We start from the raw sequence: 13,112 nt of genomic DNA on the forward strand, positions 1-13,112 counted from the left end.
CTCTGATTTTTAATTCTTAAATAGTCTCTCATTATTTCTTATAATGGACTCTATTTTTCTTTAACAAATATAGGCCCGCATATGTCGACATTTTTAGAGAATTTTTTTTAGACCTCTTTTTGATTAAAAAAAATCTTTTTTTTGCAATTTCAAATGTGAAGTACATAACCTCTCTTTTCTTCTTGTAAAATAAGTTAAATGAATGAATTTTTTTATCACAAAAAACTTTTTCCTTTCTTTTCCATGGATTTTTCTGATTAGGAAAAAGAAAATTATATATATATATATATATTAGAAAAATGATTTACAGTGCAAAAAAATATTAAGGAAAAACTCAAAGATAAACATATAAAATAATGAACTCACAAAAGTGAAAATGATAGGTGGTGAATTTATATGTATATACAGATTTGTTAAAATACGGACACAAGCATGCGGACTCGTCCGCAACCCACAGAATTTTGATTTTTATATATTTTTTATATTTTTTTCCTCGTTCTCCTCTCTGTTCGTCGTGTGCCAATCGTGCCAGCATCGCTTCTGGCCAGCCGGCCGGCACCAACCAGTCACCCCGCCTCCGGCCGCCCACCTGCCGGCCACCCGCCACCACCCGCCGGCAGCCAGAATCCCAACCGAAATCTGGCCACGATTGTGGCCGCTAGCATGGTGGCCAGTTCGCGACCGGATTTCAGCCAGATTCCGGTTGAAATCAAGCTGCGAACCGGTTGGGGTCTGGAAGCGACTGGATTCCGGCCGCGATGGAGCTGGAATCTGGCCGCAATCTAGCCGGAATCTGGTGCGACCGCTTTTGGTCGCGATCGTGTCCAGAATCTGGCGCGATCGCAGCTCGGCGGTGGGCAAGCGGCGGCAGCAGGAATCCATGCCGCGATCCCCGACGGGTTCACCCTCTGGGCTATAGTGTGGGTGGGTCCAGGCGGTCGGAGGCCGCCGGCGGTGGGCAGGTGGCCGGCGGGTGGCAGGCGCACGGTGAGCATGCGGCGAGAACACGAGAACGAACACTGTGGCGAACGAAAAATAAGAAGCGGTATTAAAAAAATTTTAAAAAAAATTACATGAATTTTAGTCCACATCAATCCGTAAAATAAAGTCCGTAGCATAACAATTCTCTCTCTCTCTCTCTCTCTCTCTCTCTCTCTCTATATATATATATATACACACACACACGGAACCATTCCTGCGGAACGATGCGGAACAAAATTTTTGACGCGTTAAAGCAAAATACCGCGTTCCTCTTTGCCAAAACCCTAGCCACTCCTCCCTCTCTCGCCATTTGTCGCCCCTCCTTCGCCGAAGCAAAGGGACCTGCGACTCTCTCGCACTGAGCTCTCTCTCGCCGGCGATCTCCTCTCCGCCGCGAGATCTCTCTCGTCGCGACGAGCTCTCCGTCCAAGCTAGGGTTTCCCCGCCGGAGATCTCTCTCTCGCCGCGACAAGCTCTGTTCCCTGCTGCGCCTTCCTCTCTCGCCGACGAGGTCCTTTCCCTTCCTTTATCAGGCCGCCAAAATCTTTCTGCACGGGGATTATTTACCATAATTTGTGTTTTTGTTCTTTCATCATTCTTAACCCCCACCATTCCGCAAGTTCATTCCATGCAAAGTTTCTCATATGGGCAAAGAATATTTTGTAAAAATACTTGGGAACAAATGATAAGTAAATGTCTTCCATCACAAGTCTTTTGAACAATTGCTGGCCTAGAGAGATGCAAGTAGCATTGTAGTAGGCATAATTTGTGTTTCAAATTTGTTTTTGTTACATGAGATAAACATGTTTGAGAATACTCTATGCAATTGATTTTAGTTTTTACTAACATGTAGATCTATTTTCATGTGAAATTTGTTCGATGCTCTTGAATTGTGAGAGAACTAATATGAGATTTGTTTTTAAGTGTTTTTTGGGACCTAATTTGATCAAATTAGGCTGAATATCTCCGGCCTATATAACTTAATGGTCTATGGAGTAGGTTTTACATGACGAACAGGTAATGTTGAGTGTCGTATTCTTGGACTGAATTTTATGCACATTGGGGGTTATTGTTAGTTTTTTTTTTTTGTTGAAAATTACATGCTTTAATCGATTTTATGTCTTTTCGCATATTTGGTGCTATTCAGGTACAAGGAAAGAAAAATCATGGCAGCTGGGTCTTCATCAGCATCATCTTTCACTCACGACGTATGAACGACGAGCAATGTGAAGCTTCCCACATATTATGTTATTGTGGGTTACGAGCTACTCTCCAGATATCATGGACGGAATCCAATCCAAGAAGACGATTTTTTTCATGTCCAAAATATAGAGTAAGTTTTCGTTATATCAATACAGTATTGTGAGTTTTTAAATTATTGAGTTTTGATTAAGTTGATTTAACATTCAGCAAAGGGGATGTGACTTCTTCTTATGACATGACCCAGAATCGTCAGAGAGAAGTAAGACAATTATTAACGAGTTGAAGAGGAATAACAAAAAATTAATGTTAGATATTAGTGAATTGAAGAAATGTACTAGTTACGAGCGTACAGTTGAATACAATGATGTTATGGATGATGGGAACAACAATCATGTAACTATGCAGTTGAGTGATGAAATATGTTCATTGAATAGAAAATTTAAAATTGCTATGACTGTAGTTGTATGTAGTTGGATTGTGATGATGGGGATGTGGTTGATGTAATGTTTTGATGTAACTTGACATTGTGATTCTAAGCGGTGTAAATTGTTTTATGATGTAACTTGTTTTGTTTTGTGCTTACAACTTTAAGATTATCCTATTACTGACAAAATAGAGAGAAGAATCACCTTGTTGAATATAGTTATGCATTTAGCGTTTTTTAGTAAGTATACAAGAAATCAATTAAGCATTTTAATATACCCTCCCTATATTTTAACATACGTAATTGGCCTTCATTTACTCATTGAAGCACCTTCTTCCACATCTGTATGAAGTTTGAAGGTATCATAGTAACCTCATCCTCAAAGCTCGCATATGGATTGGTTTTCTTTAAGTAACTTCAGAGATTCTTGTATTTTATATTTTTATTGTAGTTGGAATCGATTTTCTCTAAAACTCCACGAATCACATCGGTTAGGTAATTCACATAGGAAGTAAACAAGTAGAAAGTTTCAAATTGGAATTGCAGAATTCTCTGGAATTCTTCATTCAAATTGGACGGAGGTGAAATCAAACAGCATTGAACGATACCACCTAACATGGCAAAATGATAGAAGAAGCAAGTCCATTCTTCATGCTGGAGAGCATGAACAAAACCACCATTTCCGACCAGAGGAATCCCAAATGTGACACAGAAAAGATCAACCTGATCATGCGAGTTGTTGAATTTTCGGTTTTGTTCGAGAAGCCAGAAGGCTGCAAGGACTGCAATTGAGCCTCCTGAAGAATGCACGCTCGTTGCACTTATAAATTGAAATTTCAATAAGTGATTCCTTGTTGTGCATGGTTTTTTTTTTTTTTTTAAAAAAAAATTCATTGCAGAAAAGGAACAAACAAGTAATAGGCAAGTTTTGCCTACACAAGGATTGTCAACCAAATAGATTAGCTTACATCCACATCAAGTAAAAGAAAGATGGAACACTGTCTACAAAAGATGGAACACTTTGAACAAAATGATATTAATGATGATCTTGTGAGACCAACATGAGCAACCTTAAGCTTTTACAAAATGATATTAATATAACACCACTACATTCAAATTTTAATGGCCTACAACACTTGATTCTTATCAAGAACATTAGTATAATATTACTATACATACACCACTGCATTCTAACTTTCACAGAATGATAATAATGTTGATCCTGTGACTCTTGTTGTTTCTCCACTTGCACAGCTTGCAAGAACTACATTTTCAGCTTGCACTGCTATATCCAAGAATTGCATTTCCAGCTTGCACTGCTATATCCAAGAACTGCATTTCCAGCTTAATTTCCAGCTTGCACTGTTGGTTCCTACAACATTATTTATGAAATTTAAATTAGCAACATGTATGCAAACAAGAAGCAGTATTGGATGTAAACAAGAAGCAATAATATATGCAAGTATACTGTATACAGTGAAAACTAATCCTAGAGCATATAGAAGTTATCGTTTTAGAGTCTCATCCACTACCCATTCTTCTGCAGTTTGCTGACATACTTGATCAAGCCAATATCTCACAATTCAAAATACAGTATGCAAGCATACTGACATCAAACATATAAAAGAAACTCAAACATTTAATGCAATTGGAAATTACCTGAATAGCAAAATTGATCTGAACAGCCATCCAGACAATGCAAACCAACAAAAGAAGACAGTCTGCAGTAACAGCAAGATAAAAGTATGAATTGCTATGGATGCATAGTAAACATGCACAGATTGGAAAATTCAGTATCATGCATATCAAACAAGGACTTGGAGTTTGGATCCTACCATGGCCCTCATCAATGGATTTCTTTTTTTTACTTCTATCATTGCATGTTGTACTAATGGACATCTCTTTCATTTTGTTGTAAATACAATCGAATTGTTCATCCAAGAAGGTTGCCTTCTCATTACTCATAGATGCAAGCTTTATAGGACAACCTCAAGTGCCTCGACATCAAATACCTTTCTGAATCTGGATCATCAATGACATTTTACTCTCCTAAAGCATATATTGCTCCAACTTTTGCATCTCGTGTCCATCGTTTGAGTATACACGTATCAGGCAATAGAAACACTTGGTTGATACGAAAAAAAACTAACATATGTCTGCATGGAATGCCCTCAAACTCAAATTTCGTGCAGCTACACGATATGTAGTCCCTTTGTTTGTCATGTGTGAGCACTCTTGATTTTAAGGAAGAAGGACTTTGAAATTTCATCACATGGTAAACCACTGAGGCAACTCCTATAAATGTTTATTGCATATAATAACTATGACTCTCGGTCATTTCACTTTGAAACTCTAGTCATTTCTTTTTTGTGTACAACTTAACCATTTGGGTTTCCATTGACTAGGTTGTCTTAACCATGGGATGCTCATTCATATCAATATGGTCCGTAACTAACTCATTGTGTCTTTGGTGTCTCAGTGCTCTATTAAAACGTGTGATAAAATCCATTAATCAGTTCTTATTTGAGACATATTTCTTGAAAAATGCATGTGAGCTTTCAGATTTTTGACTACTTGACATTCCTACAGAAAATACATGACTAAAATATGTCGACACCCATCTGTGTCGCAATTCATATATCAAGGACAACCAATCATTTTTCTCTAAGTTAGCACACTTGATAGTCTCTTCCCATGACTTCTCAAAATCATCAGGTGTTGTAGAATTTGTAATGACATTCTTTATGCTGTGATAGTGGTTTCGGAAAGTCAAAGGGTCTAATTTATCTGGGAATTTGTTCAATATATGTCACAAACAATATCGATGTACTATTTGAGGAAAAACTTGTGCAATGGCTTTTGTCATAGCAGGATCCTGATCAGTGATGATAATAATTGGTGCACCTTTAGGCATGGCTTCTAAGAACTTTGTAAGCAACTAAACAAAAGACTCAATTTTTTCATCACTTAGGAACCTGTAACTAAAAAGAATTGTCTGATGATGATGATTAACTGCTACAAATGGTGCAAAAATCAAGACATATTTGTTGGTGTTATATGTAGTATCAAATACAACTGCATTACCAAATACACTGTATGCCCTTCTTGATACATGATCAACCCAAAAACACCTACTAAATTTATTATCTGAATCTGTCTCGTAATCAAAGAAAAAAAGTAGAATTCTTCTCTTGTTCAGATGTAAATAACTCAATCAGTGTTTCGGCATCAATACCCTTTTGTTCATCCCTTAGATTCCTCTCAAAGTTTCTAATATCTTGTTCTGTGCAACCAACTCCCTCAGGGCCTCCATACTCTATCTCCAATAACTGTATTTGGTGACAAGTTGGTACATTGGCCTCTGAAAATTGTTTTGTTAATGTTTTCTTTGCTACCGAAATATTAAGATGTGAGCGTAACAAATGCACCTTTGATGGAGTCGACAGTGGATTATTATGGATTTCTATGAAGTTATTGACAACCCAATTAGGTCCCATCTGTTTCTTGACAAATGCAATATTTGACTTACAACCCGTTCTAACTATGTCACACACTCTTTCCCTTGTTAGTTGATCAACATTTGCATGTTTATTGTTCCGCATTAGATCTGTATACCCTTCTTTAAAGCATACAATTTGTTTCCACGTCACTTCATTTGTTATCTTATTTTTCCTGCTCGTGTTATTCCTTGAACTAAATCTGGCTTCTCGTGCATATTGGTTATAGAATGAATATGCATCCTCTAGTGATGCGAATTTCATTCCAATTTTTGGTTTTCAATCATTTGCAACTTGGGGAATGAATTCCTGATCATCAATTCTATTGTCTTCCATTTCTGGGCGCCCTCGCATTATATTTGACAATTGATAAATAAATAAATATTATATCTTATTTTAGAATAAACAACAAACTCAAGTTTTCTAATTAACTTGACAGAGACACTAAACTCTAAACTTGATTGAAAAAATCATGCAATTTCTAAAGCAACACAAATTATGCAATTTCTAAAGCAAAATAACAGAAGGAAACTAACAGTTTTCTAGAGCAAAATTACAAACAATCTAAAGCAGGACATATTGAAATTTACAAAGCCATAGCAAATACTTAACAAATTATATCAAGCTTATCTGCTGCCTTCAAGAAACACCTAAGCGGACCTATTGAATTTTTATTTCCAAATTTCTAATCTTTCAGTTCTCACCTTACTTATCAACCATTTATATTTTCTAAGGATTCAATATGCCATTCTGCTTTTTTCCCCCTCAAATAAAAGAATGGAAGTAAACATTATCAAAGAAATCAAGCTAAAAGAGAAGGTTAAGACTATAAGAGCAGGGAAAGGACCTCGTGCAGAAAGAATCTGGCGGCCTGATAAAAGAAGGGAAAGGACCTTGTCGGCGAGAGATAAAGGCGCGGCAGGGAACAGAGCTCGTCGTGGTGAGAGAGAGATCTCGCGATGGGGAAACGCTAGCTTGGACGGAGAGCTCGTCGCGGCGGGGAAACCCTAGGTTGGACGAAGAGCTCGTCGCGGCAAGAGAGATCTCGCGGCGGGGAAACACTAGCTTGGATAGAGAGCTCGTCGCGCCGGGGAAACCCTAGGTTGGACGGAGAGCTCGTCGCGACAAGAGAGATCTCGCGGTGGAGAGGAGATCGCCGGCGAGAGATAGCTCAGTGCGAGAGAGTCGCAGGTCCCTTTGCTTCGGCGAAGGAGGGGTGGCAAATGGCGAGAGAGGGAGGAGTGGCTAGGGTTTTGGCAAAGAAGAACGTGGTATTTTGCTTTAACGCGTCAAAAATTTTGTTCCGCAAGATGACGTGGATGTCACCAGATCAGTACTCCGCACCATTCCACAGGAATGGTTCCGCTATATATATATATATATTACACAGCCCACCATTTTCACTTTTGTGGGCTCATTATTTTATATGTCTATCTTTAGCTTTTCGTTAAGATTTTTTTCTCTGCAAATCATTTTTCTATTATATATATATATATATATATATATATATATATATATATATATATATAAGCGTCTCAATTGTAAATTTTATTTTTTTTTCCTTTTTTGATTTTGACTGAAGCGCTTGGAATTGATCTAGGCGACTGGTGTAAGTGTCTAACCGGCAAGGCTAAGCTTGTGGATGCCACAATCAATGAGGTCGCTGTGGAGGAGTTGGAGAATCGCGGTCTGCAACCGGTCGGCTCTCAAGAAGACCCACAAGACGAGAGCGAAGCGGCTCTCATCTTGGTGAGCGGAGGATCAGCCAGCCGGACCCCTAGTGGTGGAGCGGTTGGTGGATCACAACCTCTCTCCAAATGGCTTCCGGTCGTTCAAGTTGAGGGAGAGTCAGGCTTGGCCTCCTCAGGAGAGTCGTTGATCAGGCGTAAGAGGCATCAGGCGGAGGCTTCATCATGCTCCGCATTCTCGGTGGTGCGGTCCATCGAACGGGATGAAACTTCAACCCCCGCTCCAGTTCAAGAAACTACGGCCCCACGTCATCTGATCGGACGCCCTCGTTATCCGGTTTGCCACAAGAGACTCTCTACGCACCGCCAGTGGCCTTCATGCCACCACCATCGAAGGTAAAAAAATCCGGCATCCATCCTGCATCCTCGTCTCGGCCGTCTGGACGAGCGACCTCAACCCAGTCAGCCCAGAGCGGCCAACGTCATATAACAGCGGTTCTCCACCTCGCGACTAAAGAATGGCGCGAGTCGGCTAGTGTTGAATCCCGAGCCCCCGAGCACTAAATAATTATTCAGGGGTCGTTTGCACATATATGGGCTGACGTCCGAGCCCGTGCAGCGATGATGCCTCTGAAGGCACTCGCGAACAGCCATAGATGTTGACTGGGGTAAGTGTTGTATTCTTTTTAATCTATCTCCGCTCAGTGCTTATATTTTCTGGGTTATTCGTAGTATTGGGTAGAGAGTCTAGCCATGTGTCAGAGGCTCACATTTTTGGAGGAGGAAGTCAAGAAGTTAAAGGCGTCGAGAGGCCAGTCATCCGCCTCCTGAACCTAACTCAAGAGCGTCGAGCGGCCAACCATACCCAAAAGGAATCTGTATCATATTTATAAACACCAAAAGTTAAACAACAGCTGTAAATGATGATATCATAGTCGGAGTGTCAAATAAACATATAAATTCCTATTAATATTTTAAACTTTAAATATGTACAATAATCAAAGCAAAATGTTTATTTTTTATTATCAAATATAAAGAAATAAATACAGACTCTCACTAGATGAGTTCTTCTTCTATAAGAAGGAATCTCATATCCACTACATAAGCAAGAAACACTTTAAGCACCAAGCTTTTAGTGAGCGGATCGACCAACATGGAATCTGTGCTAATATGCTCTACCATGATCTGACAACTCTGAACTCTTTCTTTAACCGCTAGAAACTTAATGTCGATGTGCTTGGACGTCAACGAACTACGGTTGTTCGTGACATAAAGTTATGTGACTTTATTATCACAATAGATCATCAGTGGTTTGTTAATATCATCAACGATCTATAATATTATAATGAAGTTCCACAACCAAATCATGTGATTGGATGCTTCATAGCATGCTACCAACTCTGCCTTCATATAGAAGTGGCTACTAGCATTTACTTAATGCTCTTCCAAGATATAACCCCTCCAGCAAGCATGAAAATATAGCCTGAAGTTGACCTCCTGCTATCCAAGCAGCAAATAAAATCGGAGTCTGAATATCCAATCGCCTCCAGATGATTTGAGCTCCAATATGTGAGCATGTGTTCTTTAATTCTTTGCAAATATCGCATCACTCTCTTTATCGCTTTCTAGTGTAACGGTTCTGGGTTACTAACATTTCTGCCTAACATCCCCACTATAAATGTTATATTTGGTCAAGTACAAACTTGTGCATACATAACACTTCCCACTACTGATGCATATGAGAATTGTTTTGTATCCTTTATTTCAAGTTCAAGCCGTGGACACTGCTGCAATCTAAATTTGTCACCTCTTAACACAGGTGTGTCACCAAGTGTTTATGAAAGTCCAAGAATGTCTCTTGAGCAATCACGATAGATCTATATGCCTAAAATAAAAGACATTTCATCAAGATCTTTCATTTTAAAATTATCAGATAAAAATGACTTAGTTTCACGGAGCAATCCTTTATTATTATCGCAAGCAATATATCATCCACGTACAAAACAAGTATAACAAACTTACTCTCACTGAACTTGATATATATGCATTGATCAACGGGGTTCTCTTTAAATCCAATTGAGATAACCACGGGATTAGATTTCCGATGTCATTGATGGGACGCCTGTTTCAAACTATAAATAGACTTCTTTAATCTTCATATTAGGTGCTTTGAGTCCTTAGACTCAAAGTTCTCTAGTTGCACCATATATATAGATTTCTCTATGTCTCCATTGAGGAATGCAATCTTTACGTTCATTTGATGTAGCTCCAAATCATAATGAGTTATTAGTGTCATAATTACCCTAAGAGTGTCTTTCATCGACACAGATAAGAAAGACTCCTAGTAATCAATATCTTCTTTCAGAGTGAATCTCTTGACAACAAGATGAGTTGTATATTTTTCGACATTGTCATTGAATCTCACTTGGTTTTAAATATCCATTTACAACCAATGGGCTTCTTTCCTTTAGGAAATTCGACAAGTTCCCAAAATTCATTGTCTACCATAGACTTCAACTCTTCTTGCATGGTGTTAATCCACGTTTTAGGGTTAGATCATTGTTTGACTTCTTGGAAAGATGTAGGATCACCTTCTAACCCTAGGTTAAAATCATGCTCTTTGAGATAAACATAATCACGAGAATTCGTGGTTCTTTGTTCCCTTGTGGATAACCTTAAAGGCACTTGCGTTTGACATTGTTGAGGTACTTGCTCATCAATATGAGGCAATATTTCAGTTTCAATTGCTGGTTCCTCCAATTGCATTGGACATGTCATAGGAATATTTTTGTTCATTACACTTACTAGATGTGTGATACCCATAACGTGCGGTATGATATCCACACCGCTACTAATCTCACTAGTAGTGACCATAGGAGGATTGCAAACACATTCATTAAAAAGATACTTCCCTAACCTTATCACTCCCACTGTCCTCACTGAATTTGGCATTTCTCATTTTGTAAAAGGATCTATTAGAGGAATCATAAAATTTATACCCTCTTGACTTCTCAGAATAACATATAAAATTACAGATAATTGTTCTTGAGTCCAATTTCTTTTCATTAGACCTGTAAGACCTAGCTTCAGTTGGACAATCCTAGACGTGTAAATACTTAATGTTAGGCTTCCTATCCATCCACATTTTGAATGAGATTTTAGTTTCTACCTTACTAGGTACTCTATTGAGTAGGTAAACTGTAATTTTGAGTGTTTCACACCTACAAAGACTCCGGTAGAGACGTAAAAATCATCATAATTCTTACCATATCTTTTAAGGTATGATTACGATGTTCAACTAAATCATTCTGAATGGGAGTACCAAGCATAGTATACTGAGACACAATCTCACACAAAATAAGGTAATTCACAAAAGGTCTTGGACGTTGTTCACCTAATCTATCATATCGACCATAATATTCACCTCCACGGTCGAATTAGATTACTTTAAATTTCTTACCTAGTTGAAGTTCAACTTCAGCTTTGAAAATTTTAAATATGTCCAAAGATTGCGACTTTTCATGAATAAGGTACAGAAAGTCAAATATGAAATAGTCGTCTATGAAGCTAATATAATATGTATGTCTATTCCAAGATACCTTAAGGAATGGTCCACAAATATCCATAAGCATTAACTCCAAAACATCAGTACAACGACTAGCCCTCTTATTTCTTTTGTTAGTGGTCTTCCCTTTAACATACTCTATGTAGACATTAAAGTCTGATATATAAAGGGAATCGAGAATTTCATGTGACATTAACCTTTCTAGGTGTTGTTTGAATATACATGTCCCAAATGCCTATGCCACAACATGGAAGTATTCTCATTGGTCAATTTATGTTTCGTACCTATACTATGCATTATTACGTTATCAACCGTAGGAGTAAAGGTGTACAATTTATAAAGCTTATCAACCAACACTGAATTAAAGAAAATACTGAAAATTTTATTTCTAAATGAATAAAAATAACCTGATTAGTCCAAACAAAAAATTGAAATTAAATTTTATCAAAAAAAAATGGTACAATAAATATATTTTCTAAATCCAGAAAGACATTGGTTCCTAAACAAAAGCTATAAAAACCAATCAACTTGACTTTAGCCTTCTTTTCATTTTCTATATAGATGTATCTTTCACCATCAAGCGAAAGTTGACTCCTGAGATAATCCTGCATAGTGACACTTATGTGAATAATAGCACTAGTATCTATCCACCAAGTGTCAATGGGTATAATTGCTAAATTGACTTCCAAACTAACAAAGTTGGGAAGTTTATCCCTTTTTACATGTCAATTGGCATACTTTAGGCAGTTTTTCTTCATATGGTCTTTCTTCTTACAAAAGGAACAAGTTGATTCCTTGTCCTACTTCTTGTGCTCCGTATGACCATTGCCTCCAGAATTTACAGTTTGCTTTACTTTTCCTTTGTTATTGATCCTTTTTCACTTCTTGCTCGCACTTTGAGAACCAGATACTAAGTAAACACTCTAATATGTCTCAATCTTTAGTCTCCCCTCCTCTTGCATGCATTGAACAATGAGCTCATTCAATGCCCACTTTTCCTTTTGATATTTATACAATATCTTAAAAGGAGTGAACCCTGCCGGTAGAGACATCAAGATGAAATGCACTAATATACCCTCAAACATATCGAATTTTAGTACTTTTAGATTTGTCGCTATATTGGACATCTCCATAATGTACTCCCTTATATTTCCTTTACCACGTACCACATGGTTACCAACTTCGTAAGAAGTGTGGTACTCTCGAGGTGAATAGGTCTGTCAATTGGTCTAAAAAACTCCTAGCATCTCCTCCCACTATTATTGAGCCTTTTATTGGTGCCGGTATGGAAAGTTTTATGATATTCAAATACATGCGATTTGATTTCTTCCACAGCTAAAATTCAGCCCTCTAATCTATAGTGCTAATACTGGTCAGAGGTGCAGTGCGATCATTCCTTAATATATAGTCTAAGTCCATGCAGCCTAAGATTACGATCATGTATTTTTTTCCATTCAACAAAATTCAAACTAGTTAATGTTTGGATGTTATTAATACTGGCAGTTACAAATTATACTGAAATTAAAGAGAGAAATTTATTTAAGCTCACGATTTAACTAAAGTCAAGAACATGTATAATATAAAATTATGTAAATAAAATAAAAGTTTAAACACATATATATGAGTTTTTTTATGAGATATCAAATACAATATTGTATTTTACTTTGTGGACTAAAATATAATTTGTTAACGATACTCTCTATGCATAATTTGACACTTTATATGAGTTATCATTTAGTCCATTGCTTAAACAA

The 13,112-nt window shown here is 37.6% G+C and overlaps 1 long non-coding RNA gene across 1 annotated transcript; it reads right to left on the reverse strand.

The window, feature by feature from the left end:
* Nucleotides 1-3,611: 3,611 nt before the first annotated feature.
* Nucleotides 3,612-7,414, reverse strand: LOC121976043. The gene is made up of 3 exons (XR_006110500.1): nt 6,953-7,414; nt 4,268-4,329; nt 3,612-3,980 (listed from the first exon to the last, which is right to left on the reverse strand). It is a non-coding gene; the product is annotated as an uncharacterized LOC121976043 (long non-coding RNA).
* Between the last annotated feature and the right edge of the window lie 5,698 nt (nt 7,415-13,112).

Source organism: Zingiber officinale, chromosome 4B (assembly GCF_018446385.1).
Source record: "Zingiber officinale cultivar Zhangliang chromosome 4B, Zo_v1.1, whole genome shotgun sequence".
NCBI classification, from domain to species: domain Eukaryota; kingdom Viridiplantae; phylum Streptophyta; class Magnoliopsida; order Zingiberales; family Zingiberaceae; genus Zingiber; species Zingiber officinale.